We start from the raw sequence: 15398 nt of genomic DNA, 5'->3' as shown, positions 1-15398 counted from the left end.
AAAGAGTTGAGACCTGGGCAAGGGAGTCATTCCCTCAGGCGAAGTTCCCATCTGCGATGGGAACTGTGGTTGTTTGTCCAGAAGAAGGGAGCCATTCTTCTGAACCACGAAGATCTACTCTTTTGTTTGTTTGTTTGTTTTTATTTTTTACATAGCGCACCAGACCCAGGGGTATTCAGGCGCAAAGGCATGAAGAGGGTTGTTCAGCTTGAGTTACAGGATCAGCAAAATATGTACAGTACAGCCATGGTTACAATGCTGTATACAGGCGCACACATGGAAAAAGGCAAGCAAAGACAAGGTATATACAATTGGTGGGAGGAGTGCCTGAAGAGGGCAAAGCATATATACAGTGGATCCCTGAGAGGCTGGTACGGTGTAATTAGACGTCATGTTCCTTTAACCAATGAGAGAGGTTGGATCTGAATTGTAAGTAGGGGAGATCTTCCCTCAGGGCAGGGGGAATGGAGTTCCAGTGTTGAGCCGCTTTGACAGGGAAGCTGCTCCCACCAGATTTAGTGAGCCTAAATCTGGGTACCAGCAAAAGGTTGGAGTTGGCTTTTCTTAGGGGGCGTGCGGCTGTTTGTCTGGTAAATCTGTCTACTAGGTATTGGGGTGCTGCGTGGTTAAGGCATTTGTGTGTCACAGATGCCGTTTTGAGGAGTATTTTGTCTTTAGTGGAAAGCCAGTTGACGGATCTCCTGAGGTCTGATATATGGGCATTTTTAGGAAGCCTAAGGGCAGCTCTTAGTGCATTGTTTTGAAGGGTCTGAATTTTGGAGGTGATGTAGTTGTTGCTGCCTATATATAGAGCATTACAGTAGTCTAATTTAGACAAAACTAGTGCTCTAGCGAGGGTGACTCAATTATTGGGGTAAAGGAAGGGCTTGGCTGCTCTAATTAACTTACAGGTATAGGATGTGGCTGAGGCCATAGCATTTACTTGTTTGCCAAATGTAAGCGAGGAATCCAAGTAAAAGCCGAGGGTTTTGACTACTTTGGCCACAGTTATGTTATTGGTGTCAATTATGAAGGAGGCATAATTGGGGCCGAGTTGAATATTGGAGGGCAAGCCCAGGATAAGGAGTTCTGTTTTGTCATCATTCTGGCATAGTCCATGGGAGGCCATCCATGCCTGGATGATGAGGTAAACTCTGTTCACAAAGGCCAAATCCTTGTCATAATCGCCCGTCAACGGGATGAGGATCTGTGTATCATCTGCGTAATTAGTGTAGGTGATACCTAGACCATCTAGATCATCGGAAAGGGGCTTTGTGAAGATATTGTACAGAGGGGGCGATACACACAAACCCTGGGGTACGCCACATGTGATGGGGGTAGGGTCTGCGGCTGCTAGGGGAGAGAAAACCCTCATGGTCCCGTTATTGAGGAAGGACTGGATCCAAGCGACTGCCTCTTGGGAGAAGTGGGCTGCGGTGACCAGGTGGTCACAGAGTATTGAGTGGTCTACCAGAAAGAATGCGGCAGAAAGGTCCAATTAGTTGTAGGTGTTAGGGACGGAAGTAGGCTATTTAACAAACACAACAATGGACTCTTATTTACTTGGGCATTCTGATTTCTTGGTTCCTTAGTCGAGGCAGGGAAACCCCTCTTAGAGTTAGGGAGAGAGATTTCCTAATACAAGTTTATGCCAACAAGCATGCCACCTGTGTGTCAATCTCCTCCTTCTGCATATCCCCATTTCACTGCACTGTACGGTGCATTGTGCAATTGACAAAACACAGGAATTCCAAAAGAGAGAAAGTCTCTCAGTACTGACAGTCTCAGGGACTAGTCAGTGTCCCCATATCAATGAGCACAAGGCAAGGAAAAAGATGAGGGTTTTACTCCCCTTTAAAAAAGTAAGGACAGATTAAAAAGTAAGCAAAACGAAGTGTATCCCATTGAAGTCAATGTAGGGAAAGGTGCAAAAGAGAAAATCTTTCATAACACAAGGTGGGTGAGGGAACTTTCTCTTAGTGCATCTTGGCGGGCTTCCTGCATTAAACCCACTAAGGTTCTTCAGTGTGTGCGAGACGGACAGACTTGCTAGGCCTCGAACATTCAAGGCTGAGTAAGTGCGCAGAACAGGAAGTGCAAGGGAGGGGTACATGGAGGGGGACAGAGCGCCCAGTCCAGCAGGGGCAAAGGTTAAGTGCAGAGTGGTTGCCCCTATCATGGGGCATATTGCAGTAGTGCCAGGCGGAGTGCGGAGGCCCGGAGGCAAGTGCAGGACTGGCAGAGGGAGCCTGGGACTTGTGAGGTTCTGGTAGTTGCACCAGGTGACCAGTCAGCTAACTGAGCAGGTGGGGAGGAGAAGGAAAGGGAAAAAAGCAAAAAGAAGGTTAGCAGGGGAGAGGGAGAGAGAAAGAGGAAGAGATGAGGAACTCGTGGTCCGGCTCAAGACGAAGAGAGGCTTTATTTTCGGAATCCAAGAGCGTGTGAGCAGTGAATTACTGTGACTGACCTTGTGTTTTACCTGCCAGCATCCAGGCACTGCGAGCGTTGCTCTTGCCTGGCCCATACCGCTTCCTGGAGGAGGCGGAGTCAGTCGGACCACGTGTGTGATCACGTGACTGGCAGCGAGTTGAAAACTACGCTCAACCCATCCTCGCGCCGTTAAGCCCGTCGGTGAAAAGCCCACTGGCTGTTGTACGGCTGTTTGGCGGCACATTCAGAAGGGAGACTGCAGTGATTAGTCACTTTGATCACTGAGGCTTTATTATTAACAGTGTTAACGCTCAGGTTTGTGCTGAAAGTAGTGAACTCAATCATATATTGTTAGAACATGAGGATCGTATGATTTTATTATATGCGCTGGTGAGTGAGGGCGAGGCTCTATTCTAATAAATTGTTAACATTTTATTATAAAGTGCTAGGTGCTTGTCACCTCATACCGTGCTAATTCGTATTTTATCAGATTTTGGGTGTAAAGCTAGATTAGTCTTTATCCACTATTGTTTTATCCTGACATTTATCTAGCAGCCTGAGAACTCTGTCTCTTCATTAATATATTGCACAAGTGCTATATCTTGCATTTTAACTATGGCTAATGGATTGCGTAGCGGGCGGTGCACTGAGGCAATATTGAAAACTTTTACTGAAACTAATAATGACTCCTTAGGTCACAAAAGGAGTACTCTTGCTAATGAGCTATTTGATAATAATACTTTAGCTGAGGTAGCTAAAGACGATAATTTGAATCATATTGATACTCCAACACAAACTACTTATTTGGCTCAGATTCATGCCGACCCAACTGCCACTTTGTACAATTCCATAAAAGAGGAAGTAAATAATGATGCCAGGGTGAGTTTGGGGTGTTGCATAACCCCGTTGCTACCTTGCACTTTTAATGAAGACCCGCTTAGGATAACTATGAGGAAAATGGCTGAATTAGATGAACAGGTTAGTCAATCTATTGATATGATGACCCCACTTGTTTATAGATCATCTAACAAGGAGATTTTTAAATCAACTTGCAGAAAGGACATCATGAAAACTCACAATGAAATAACAGGCGAAGGAGGCTCTGAAGGGATTTCGCATGCTTCATTGTACTCTCCTGAGCAAATCAAAGAGCAAAGAAGGTTCATAAATGATGATCCTGAGGGTAACTTATCTGATAGGGGTAGTGTTGAGCATCAATCTCCTAGCCCCCTTCCAGTGATCACACAAATATTAGATCTTCTCGACAAGGGCCACGAACTTACCCACTTGGAATTAAAGGCAATTATAGCTTATCTCTGTTCCAAGATGGATAAAATTGAGGGCTTTATAACCGCAATTGATACCCTGAAATCTTTGCAATATGAAATAGGTGGCCAAAGATCAAGAGCGGCTACAAATGAGTGTCATGAGAAAAGTACGCAATGTTCGCTACCTGCCCACCTAGAATGTAACAATGCTAGACAATCACATGGTGTATCATCCGAGCCGCTGAAGTGCAATTGTGAGAATGATCTGAGTGAGATTAAAGCATCGATAATCGCATTAAACGATACAATAGTTTCTCAACTATTTAATAAAGCACAGCCTTTTGATATGCAGCGTAGTCCTATTGCCAAAGTTCCGATTTTAGATCTGCCAGATAGCCCTTCTGTCTTGTTGGATGAAATTGAGAAACAAAAAAAGGCAGAGATTGAAAATATTCATACCGAAGTAACCCCAACCTTTATGTCTCGCCGGGCTAAAAGGATGCATATGCGTGCTTTGAAAAGACTTGCGAAAAGGAGGGAGGCGAAGGTCATAAAATCAACTTCTATCCTAGAAATTGCAGATGAGGAGCACATTGACTTGGACCAGTTGTCCAAAGAGAGTCAGGACGCCCTCACACCTGCAACTGAAGTAAGAGTGGAAAAAGGAAGCGGAGGCCTTGGCACCTCTTCGCTATTGAAGGAAGACATGCACACCAATACGGGAATGATAAAAACTAGTACCACACAATTGGCAAAATTAAACTCTCAGGAAACCTTAACTTCCCAAACTGTGTTACACCAAAAAATAGCCACGATTATTCCAAAAGACCACTCAACCCAGGAAAAGGGAAATGTAAAGTCTAACACAGATCTCATTATTCAAAACTCGGCAAAAGCCACCTTAAGTGAATATTTCCCTATAGTAGGCAGATGCTGTACGTCGAAAAGTCAAATAAAACATCAGGACGGAGGAATCAGCATCCCCCTAAAAATACCTATGAGGAAAACCAATAGTGAGATATGTACTAATGTCCCAAATAATAGAACACATGTAAATAATGTGTGCATACTGAGTAATGAAATGAATGTAATATGTGATGATTCAATAAGACTTGAAAATTGTTTAATGGGTAAAAAGAAAAATGTAGTGATGGTAAATGGCCAAGGCAAAAAAGTAGAAATGGTTGAGGCACTTCTGAGGACCCAGCCTGGGAATTTATCAATAAATGAAGTAAATAATGTGGGTACCCTTTTTGCCCCGAGCCATATATCTATCCATGGTCCTCCATTAAGAAGGTCCTTATCTGAGAATCAAATTAACATGAATAACTCAAATAAGGAATACGATTTATCCGATAACAAGAGCACATTTTCACTTGAGTCAAATCCCCGTGTGGTTACTAGGGCATCCCCATTGGCTGTAACATTAATAAATACAGGAAAAAATACACCTCCCACTAGGCCACAGCAAAGGGAATTGGAGAAACAGTACATTATTGGATTTGAGGGGGATGAAAGGATATTGGCGGATAATCGCATTAATCGATCCTATACATTCTCCATATTCTCAAAAATACCTCAATTGAGAATAATCAAATCTGAAGATATTACAAGGGTTTCTTTGGCAAGTGTAAATAATCACAGGGCTATTTGTTATCTTACCTCTGAGGCTATAATGAAATTTATCTGGTTTAATCGCGAGGAAATAAAAAAGGAGGGTTTGACGCTGTTTACGTTTGACTGTGAGTCAGAGGCTTTAATATTTCTAGAAACACCGGGCAAGGGTATTGAAAAGATTGAAGTAGCAGGTAGGCCTTGTACGCAATCTGAAGCAGGGCTGGATGGAGGAATGTTGGAAATATTGAAATTTGTAGCCAACACAAAAGGACTACCATGGTTGGAACCTATGCTTTCGGCAATCCTATGTCCAAAATTACCTATCCCTGCTAAATAGCCATACAATGATATGAGTATGCAAATTATATCTTGGAATTCTTGCGGTCATGTAAACTTAATGAAGTGGCACTCTGCTTTAACCTATGTAGACCAACCAATAATAATAATGGTACAAGAAACGATGAAAACAGAGCCATTCGTGATTCCTGGGTACTTAACTTTTACCTCACCTGCAAGGAGATCTCTGCTAGGACGTCCATCTGGGGGTCTGTTGGTTGGAGTTAAGATATCCTTGCAGGCTCAAGCGAAATTAGCTTGGGAATCTGCCTGTATACTGGGGATCCATTTTACAATACCCTCATTTAGATATTCCTCACTCATGATAATTTCCTTATACTGGAATCCAGCTGCCTTGTCAGTCGACGAGATGTTGGACGAATTAGATGCATGCTTATTATATATATCTGGTAGATACCAGACTTGTGAAATCATTATAGGCGGTGACTTTAATTGTGACTGTAGAGATTTGTCTGAAACCCATAAACTTAAATCGTCCACTCTTTCTCAGAGTAGAGGAGTTAAATTTAGAGAACTCCTCACGGATTGGGATATGGATTTAATGGTCAGAAATGACATGAATTTAGGAAATACATGGGCAAGAGGAACGATGCATTCAATGATAGACTATATATTTGTATCCCATAATCTTATCATGCATATGGCACCCCTAGTAATAGGACAGATTGAGATAGGAGATCATCCACAAATTTCTACCTTTTTTCAACTAAAATGTCACTCGCTTATGCCAAATATAACCTTGACAGTGGTTGAAACTGATCGTCCTCTTCATTCCATCAGATGGAATCGAGGGACCTGCAACTTTGTTGTTAAACAAATTTCCTCAGAGATTGAGAGGATTAGACGAGTAGGGAGAAATTATGAATATACATTGTGTATGCATTATTCTGATATAGTTGCCACAACACTCGAGCGGTTTGGCAAAATACAAAGTAACGTGCAACATACACATTTATATGATCATACAAGCAAACTATTAAAAAGGGAAAAGAACAGGGCGTTGAGATATTTAAAGAAAAGCAACTTGGGCATCGAAGATAGCAAGGCAAGGAGGAATAGAATATTATCAGCCTATAAACACAATTTGAGATATGCTCGTATTTCAAGATATAACGACGCAAATTGTACATTAATTCGTGCCATTTTGGCTCATGATACACGAGTAATCTGGCGTACCTTGAAAGCTGATAATAAATGTGTGACACTGTTCTCGTTAAACTGTATTCCTGAGCAGACATGGCAAACATTTATAAAGGTTAAATACCAACTGCCTTGCAAATTTCGTTTTGTCCCAGATGTTTCTCTTGAATATTCTAATATCCCAAGGCTAAAGTGGGATTGCATTGACATTATGTGGGCAATTTCCAGGTTGACATATTCAAAAGCTGCAGGACCTGATGGCCTTCCCCCATGTCTTTATAAGGCTGATCCCGTGTTGTGGGCTGGCATTATAAACTATAAGTTCGACTCCATCATTAGGTCTGGGGAGGTTCCACCCTCATGGCTAACCGCTAATATAGTACCCATATTTAAAAAGGGTGATCCATCTCTCTCAGAAAATTATCGTCCAATATCTTTAATTGATACTGAGGCTAAGATTTTTTCTATCCTTCTTTTAAATGAATTGGAGAAAGTAATTGGGGCGAATGACATGTACTCGAAATACCAAACTGGATTTAGGAAGAGCATGAATACAACCTTAAACGCTTTTATCATGTCGCATGTTATTGCTGGAGCAAAAGAAAAGAATTCTAATCCTGTTTATATAGCAATGATCAATATGAGTTCAGCTTTCGACACAGTGGTCCGCAACTTATTGTGGAAGAAAATGATGGAGATAGGGATTCCAACTGTGTTGATGTATTGGATCATTAAGTTGCACACGAATACCTCGTATAGAATAAGAATCTCACCAGAAGGTGGAACCACTGCCCCCATATGCACAACAATTGGTGTGAAACAGGGTTGTAATCTGGCGGCTACCTTATTTAATTTATACCTATCTGATCTGGGTGAAAACTGGGAAAAAGGGAATGGGGCGTATTCATTTGAAATGGATTGCATTCGCTGACGATATCATCTTGTTTGACCCTACCCCGGAGGACTTCAAACTAAACTCTCTATTTGAGACTTTTGCAAAAGCTCATAACTTGACACCTAACCCAGCGAAAACTGCCATTATGACCTTTGGAGTTAAATCTAAAAGAGCGAATTTTAGATGGCAAATATTGAATACACAAATTTGTTGTGTGAATAATGCTATCTATCTAGGGTATTATATATCAGCCCTCAACTCCATTAACGGTTGGTCAACTATCATTAGAAATAAAACTCGACCACTATTATCTCAAATGAAAAGGATCAATAGCCAATATTGCAAATTCTCTTTAATCCTGCTAATAGATTTTATGACATTAAAAATTGAAAGTGTCATATTGTATACATTAGATATTTGTCTATGTGACATGACAAGCGTGCTTGATAGCTTACAGGGCTCTCTTTTGAAATCTGCAATGTTTCTCCCCATGTCAATTCCAAATGCCATTATTCGACATGAACTGGGGCTGGTTTCACTATCATCTCGTTGGAAGTGGAGACAGCTGTCCAATTACGTTAAGATTCATTATCCTCCAACAAATTCATTGTATATCGACTTAAACAAAATGTTGGGTTCCCAAACTCCAAAATCCTTTTCTAATTATCAATTGAAAATGCAACAAATCTTGGACAATGTAAATATAACTGTTGAGGATATACAATATCGTCCTGGTTTTGCTAAGAAAAAACATTTTGAAATGGATTGGTGTATAACAATTGATTTAATTAAGACCTATGGGCTATATAAGGAATACGGTATACATGTTAACCAGCGCAGTCCACGTTATGATCATGTCTTGTTATTCCCCTGTGAAAATATCCGAAAGGTATATATTCGCTTTAGACTAAACCTATACCATACAAGGGAAAGAACTAAGAACTGGGAAATGAATAAATCAAATAATTGTGTGGGATGTCGATTTGTGGAATGTAATGAATCTTATGAAACGTTGAAACACCTTATATTGTATTGTCCGTATTTTAAGAACATAAGGACACTTAAATTGAGGAAATTCGTGGAAATTGAATTTGAGGACTGCCTTGAAGTTTTGTGGTCCAGAATGATGCAGGGATCACATAAACCCTTAATATATGAATTGGCAAGTTTTCTAAGCACATTGAGAATGAATTAGAGCTATTTTTGTAATTGCAATGATTGATTAAATGATTATCTGTAAGATTTTAAATTTTGTGAAGGTTCTACATGAATTATGTATTTTGAACCAAATGCAAATAAAAAAAATAAAAGAAAAAGAGAGGTAGGAAGGCTGTTCCAGAGGGAGGCACCTGCAGAGGATAGGGATTTACCCAAAATCTCTGTTTGAAGAAACAGCTCACCTGTAGAGAGTTGGAGGAGGCAGAGCAAAGGGGTCTAGAAGGAGAGTATTTGCGAAGAGAGCGCTGTAGATAATAAGTGCCCAGGCATGCCTTGTGGACTATGCAAAGGGTCTTGAACTTGATCCTTGCAGCAACAAAGAGCCAATGGAGAGATGTCTGCGCCGGAGAGATGTGGTCCCTGTGCTTGAGGCTAAGGATAAGTCTCACGGTTCTGTTCTGGATAAGTTGAAGAGGTAAGAGAGTAGAAGTAGGAAGATTGAGAAAAACTGTTGCAGAGGTCATGTCTGGTGAGAACCAGGGCTCTGGAGACAATGAGCCTCTGAGGGAACGTGAGAAAAGGCAGAATACCTCTGAAGAGGTGCAATTGGTAGTGGGACTATTTGGACATGTCCGAGATGTGAGAAGAGAAGGAGAGAGTAGAGTCGAAGATGACACCCAGATTATTTGCCTCACTGTTGGGTGGACCAAGGGAAGCCGGCCAGAGTGGGAAAGTGGGAGCAGGGGTACCAATGAGGACGATCCCTGTTTTGTTGGCATTGAGGCAGAGATTGTTAGCAGCACACCAGATGTTGTACTATCTCACGCAGAAGAACTTGAGGATATTGAGAAAAATATGAGAACCCTTCTTGGAGCAGCTATGATTTTACAGAGAGACGTAATAAAAATGGAAATCCACTGGAAACTTTAAATAAGCAAATTTGGAAGATGTTGTTCCAAAGGAAGTTGTTCTTTTTTACAAGTGGTGCTGTCAAGGACAGATGGATATGAAAAGTAATTCAGAAAAGTGGGATATCACTGTAATAAATTGTCACAGATGTTTATATATGAAATTTTAGCACCACGACAAGCTTCCTTCGTGAGCGCTTCTTCCACACGCCATTCCCACGAAATGCACTTGCAAGTGGCTCTCTACCCGCAGCAAATGAATCATTCAACTTCTGCATAGCATGGGAGCTTCTATTGATTAACTCAAGAGTGCTTCGGTTTGAGACGCAGTTAGCCACAGAGGTAATAAAAACGCATGGACGAGTGTGGAGGATCTTACATTCCCTCAGAGTTGGTCAGAGGCAGATTTGTCTATCACGCTGCTGACACCATTGACTTCCTCGAGGACACTATGTATGGTAGAGGAACTTTGCACGGTACAGTTATGGTGGTCTATCAGGAGAAGAAGTCGTCAGATGTCCTAAACCCAATTAAAATATCAGTACCATTATCACTTCGATCAATGCAGAAGATTCCTCAGTCCGTCTGAGGTCATGTCTTGCAACATTCCCAAAGGGCGCAAACCATAGAATCCTGAAAGCAGTTAAATCACTGATTAAACAGAGGAATAAGGTTATTTTATATTCCAACATGCTTGAGGACCTACTTTGGATGATGTCGGAAGTCTTGCCGTTGAGTGATTTTCAAGAATGTTTGACGAGTTGTTGGATACATATTGTAGTCTTACTGAAGAAACCGAGACTGATGAATGTGAGACAGTGTCAGAACAATCACTACAGTAACGACTTGGTCAGCTTACACTTCCATTTTAGGTGTCTCTCCAACTAAAGACACTAGAGTCCGTGTACTCGCTAACAGATGCCAGCTCAACCAGCACACAAACACAGCTGACATTCATGAAGTTGGAGAAAACATTTGTAGTCAAATCAGAAGAAAAGAAATGGTTACATGGGATCTTGGCCTTTAGAAGCCCATTTTAAAATTAGCTATGGCAAAAAAGACTGGTCAAAGAACTAGATGCTTAGACCTGGTGAGCTACATACAATAATGGTGATGCTTCGAGCTACTGGTTCTATCTTGGATGGTACAGGCATTAGGACCACCTTAACTGTACTTTACGATGAGAATGTTGTGTCAAAGATTCTATCATGGAAGGGCATAAGGAAGGCAGTTAAAGCACACATGTCACGAATGGTTGCACTTTTTAAATGCATCATCGATTAATTTTACAAAGAACATGTTGAAATCAAGGAAAGGATGGAATGTGAATTTAAGAAGTTACTTAATAGTTTACAAGTGAATGATTCCCAATTTGTGACAGTTCTGACAAATGTGAATGTGATGGCCAAATGCAAGCATTTAAGGCTAAAGAATCTCAAGAAAAACCATCACTCAGAGTTGCTCTTCAGCACATTCATATGGTGCATACACTGCTTTTATTTATTCGATCCATCCGAAATTGGTATTTAGACCTTGCATCACATGAAGAGTTTGTGAAGTTCTTTTTCACCCCCTCAATTTGATGAACTACACAAGCATGATAGCAAGGTGCTTAGTAGAAATGAAACGGCTTGAAAGCAAACACCCAGTATTGTGGAGTGAGTTTCAGAAAGGCAATTGGGTAGTAAGCAAGACAAAATTACCTATTGTGCTTCAGATCCAGATGAAGCTCTGGAACATCAAAAACAGGGCAATTAAAGTACTTGGTGGTGTGGTTAATATTACTCAGGGACGTCATTTAGGGGTTGCCAGGGGTCACACTGCGACCCCCGAGGTATCCCTTGCTACCCCTAAAAAATAAAATGTTTTTTTCTAATTTCAATTGAGGCTCCTGGGCAGTGGCCAGCAGCATGTGGCTCTGTTTCTGGAGTGGCTGGTTTTCTGATAGCTATAGCCGTTAAGATAGCTCAGTGGGTTGAGCAATCGCTGCTGCAATGTGTGTGTGATCTGTAGGTTTCAGGTTCGACTCCCGGAAAGATCAACTCAGCCTTTCATTCTGCTGAGGTTGATAAAGGAGTACCAACCAGGTTGGGTAATATACATTTGTTCTATATGAAGTGCTTAAGCAGAAGTGCTATATAATAACACATCATTATCGTTTGGCTTGGAAGCCTGCTTGCATTCACAGTAATTTGGTAATATGGGCCTATAAGCGCTGATATTAATGATACAAAAATAGGGACCAACCACTTGCCACGGTCTACAAATGCCTCTGATGGTAGCCCATCTGGGCCTACAGACTTTCCTGGTTTTAACTGCTCAATTGCTCTTGGTGAACCATTCTTGTATACATGTTTGTCACTTTACAGTGTTATCGTAACCATATTTTTCATAGTGTACTTGGAGACAATGCTATGTGATGCCACTTCCTGTTTTGTCAAGGGGTAAAAGGTCATGTTCCATTGCTTCCCCTGATGTCACTTTGGTGTGGGGTCAATCACTTCCTGTGATGTCATCAGAGGTCAAGGGTTGTGTGATGTCACTTCCGCTACCCCTGGCATTTTGGTGATATGATGTCCCTGATATTACTCAAAAGAAACAGGTTCTGACAATTCTTTTTAGCCTATCCTGAGCTGTCAAGGCTGTCTACAGAAGCCAAACAAATGGTAGGAATCACAGAATACGAAAAGTCAAAACATCACCACAAACCGCATTGAAAGCAACACGCTAAAAGGAAGTTGTTAAACAGATCTACAACTCAATCATGACAGTGACTAATCCTGTCAATTATGATGGAAAAGAACTCGTCAACATCTCGACAAAGGCAGTTTTTGATGAAAAATTCAAAAGGACATATCAAGAATAACAGAAAAAGGTTGCCAAATGTGCAACAGCTGTAAAAAAAATCAGATTGAATCAGACAGTGGTAGCCTGTGGGCACCAATGAAGAAGGAACCTTCAGCTGTGTAAAAGGGCACAAAGTTGTTAAGACAAAAGTATCAGGCACCATAGTGCAGTTGAAGGCAAATAGTTATTTTTTCACACGTTTGCCAATAGCATTGCGAAGCCAAACTGGCATTGCTCTATGGGTTTGCTGAGTAATTACGAATTCTCTGCAGTACCTCTTTCAATGTTCAACTTACATGGTACAATTATTTTAGCTGCAAACAAAAGCAAGCTGATGAAGGAACAACATACAGAGGCTCCTAACAACATGAAAGAGGTCTATTCATTGAGGACAGATTATCTGTACAAGAACAAACATTCAGCAGCTGTCCTTGACAGAATGGCTCAATTGTAAGCACTGCAGAAACCGTCATATGTGAAGACATACCGTGACCTTGCAATTGAATTCAGCAAGAAAATAGAACCTTATATGCTCAAATTTGATGAATCTCATTTAGTATTTGATACCTACAGAAAATTGACTCAAGAATTCCATGTGAAGGAAAAGATCAGGAAAAGCAACACATGTTGAGTTCAAAATCAGATTCTGCAAATATTGAAATATTTTCCATGACAACCCTCCTATTGAATTCTAAAACTAAAAATGAGCTAAAAGCTTATCTCGCAAATAAAGCAATTCTGCATGCACAGAGGATACAAAGAGGTCCTGTAGCCAGTTGGAGAAATGAAGTCATCAGATGGAAATGATGTTGGAGACATTGAAAGCACACATGAGGAGGCAGACAGAAAAATAATTCTTCATTCCCTTTATGTGTCACATCATCCTGCTACTACCTTCCACATTTATTCACCTGATACCGATGTTTTTGTCCTTCCACTGTGGTGGTCACTGTTTTTCCAATCTGACAGCATGTTTGTCACAGGAGTTGGAAGCAATAGAAGATTTATAGTTCTCAAACATGTGTGCTCCTGCTTAGGGCCTACAAAAGCGCAGGCATCACTAGTCCTTCATGCTCTTTCAGGGTGTAATGTTACCGGGTGCTTTACGAAGAAAGGAAAACTATCTTTCTGGAAAGTTTTCAAGATGTCAGAAAAAGAAATCCTTGAAGCTTTGGGAAGACTTGGATGTCTAGAAGAATTTAAGGAGGAAGATGAACGATTGATAGAGCGATTCATTTGTCAAGTCTACTTGCCAGGAATAAATATTTGGAGATTAGATCATGTCTAATACCATACATCATAAGGACTCATTACCAGGTGGTGGAGTCGTGAAGCTCTGGTGAACACCACCCAAATCTCCCAGAGCCATCACAATTCGGGTGGTAGAAAGCAGGTAATCAATATTCTCCTTCTATGTGAATGCAGCCATGTACAACACAATCCATCATACAGCTGGGATGTGTGCATACGTAAAAGGATGGGGTGCTGTGCACTGAAAATTCTGAGCTCATTCACTAAGGTGCACAAAACTGTCAGCATGGTGGCGAAAAAGAGCTCTGTGATAACTTTTTGTAGATGATGAAAATGAACTCTGGGACTCCGAAGATGACCTGTAAAACCTTAATTTCTCTCTTCAAAATGTAAATAGCTATTGTAGTTTTAATAAATAGTATATTTCAAGGAGAAAGTTGCAGATTATTTCAAACATTCTAATTTAGGGAGCATACAGTGAAAGGTTTGAAATGAAGTAGCAATCATTTATGAGGCTATATCTCGGATACAGTAAAAAATATCAAAAATTGCTTATATTAACTTTTCTATTGCTTTAATCATGTTTAACAAAAAACCTACTTAGCAAATATTCTTAGAACCACCATAAAAGCAGGGACAGCTCAAAAATGAAATCAGTATCTGTAACGGTGGACAATTTGTATTAATGACATCACACAGGCCCTCTGCCAAAAATTCATACAAAATACCTGGTAGTACATGATTGTATGCTTCAATATGAATGCATTCCCAATAGGCATACCTTCCCTTCATTCAAATTCCCACGGACTAGGTTATTGTAACAGATACCCCTAAACTATATTGTACTTTAAGAGGGGAAGGAAGGTCAAATGTTAATATAGAGAAACTGTCAGTTTCAGGCAAAGCGGAAGATGTACTTATAGGAAGAGGCAAATCAGAAAAATGGTGTGCTATATTAGCCTTAATTTTTTGAATTGTTCAATTGAAGGAAGTCAACAATATTGTCAAGTAAGACCTGTGGAGGGGTTATGTGGTAAAATTCTGAAGGATTACATAATTCTCTAATGATAGCATAACATTCTTCCTGCATAGTGTGAGATGTTAATGGTCTGAATGTCGAAGTGGCATGTTTGAGTGGAAGTGCATGTGTCTCTTTCTACATGTGTATATTCATCTTCCTTTCTCCATCTTCCAGCTTTGCCTTCTTTTCCTTAATGTTCGTACTTCTTTAATTTATATTTTTTCCATTTCCTTGAAATATCTTAATTTTGCAATTATCCTTTAAAACAAATTACGTTTGAGATTATACATGTTTTTATAACTCATTTTTTAACCAAAGTGTTAGCACTATATTTTACACACTTATTTAAAAGCAGCATTTAACATCTTTCATTAAAACAATGAGAATGTATTTACAGTTAATATTTCATGTCCTCGAAGGACTCAATTTAGGAGTCTTTGTTAATTGAACAAAAGGACATTGAATAATCGCTTTGAAACAATAAAAATATCTAGTATCAAAAGGCA

At 40.4% G+C, this 15398-nt stretch overlaps 1 protein-coding gene across 2 annotated transcripts in view; it reads right to left on the bottom strand.

Annotated features, from left to right (window-relative positions):
- GNS (glucosamine (N-acetyl)-6-sulfatase) overlaps window positions 1–15398 on the bottom strand; it is a 465071-nt gene that overhangs the window by 135868 nt on the left and 313805 nt on the right. The gene's annotated exons all lie outside the window — the stretch shown is intronic.

This window comes from Ambystoma mexicanum, chromosome 12 (assembly GCF_040938575.1).
Source record: "Ambystoma mexicanum isolate Mex_15411 chromosome 12, UKY_AmexF1_1, whole genome shotgun sequence".
Taxonomy (NCBI): domain Eukaryota; kingdom Metazoa; phylum Chordata; class Amphibia; order Caudata; family Ambystomatidae; genus Ambystoma; species Ambystoma mexicanum.
Note: the sequence above shows the minus strand (reverse complement) of the source record. Positions and strands in the feature narration are given on the sequence as shown.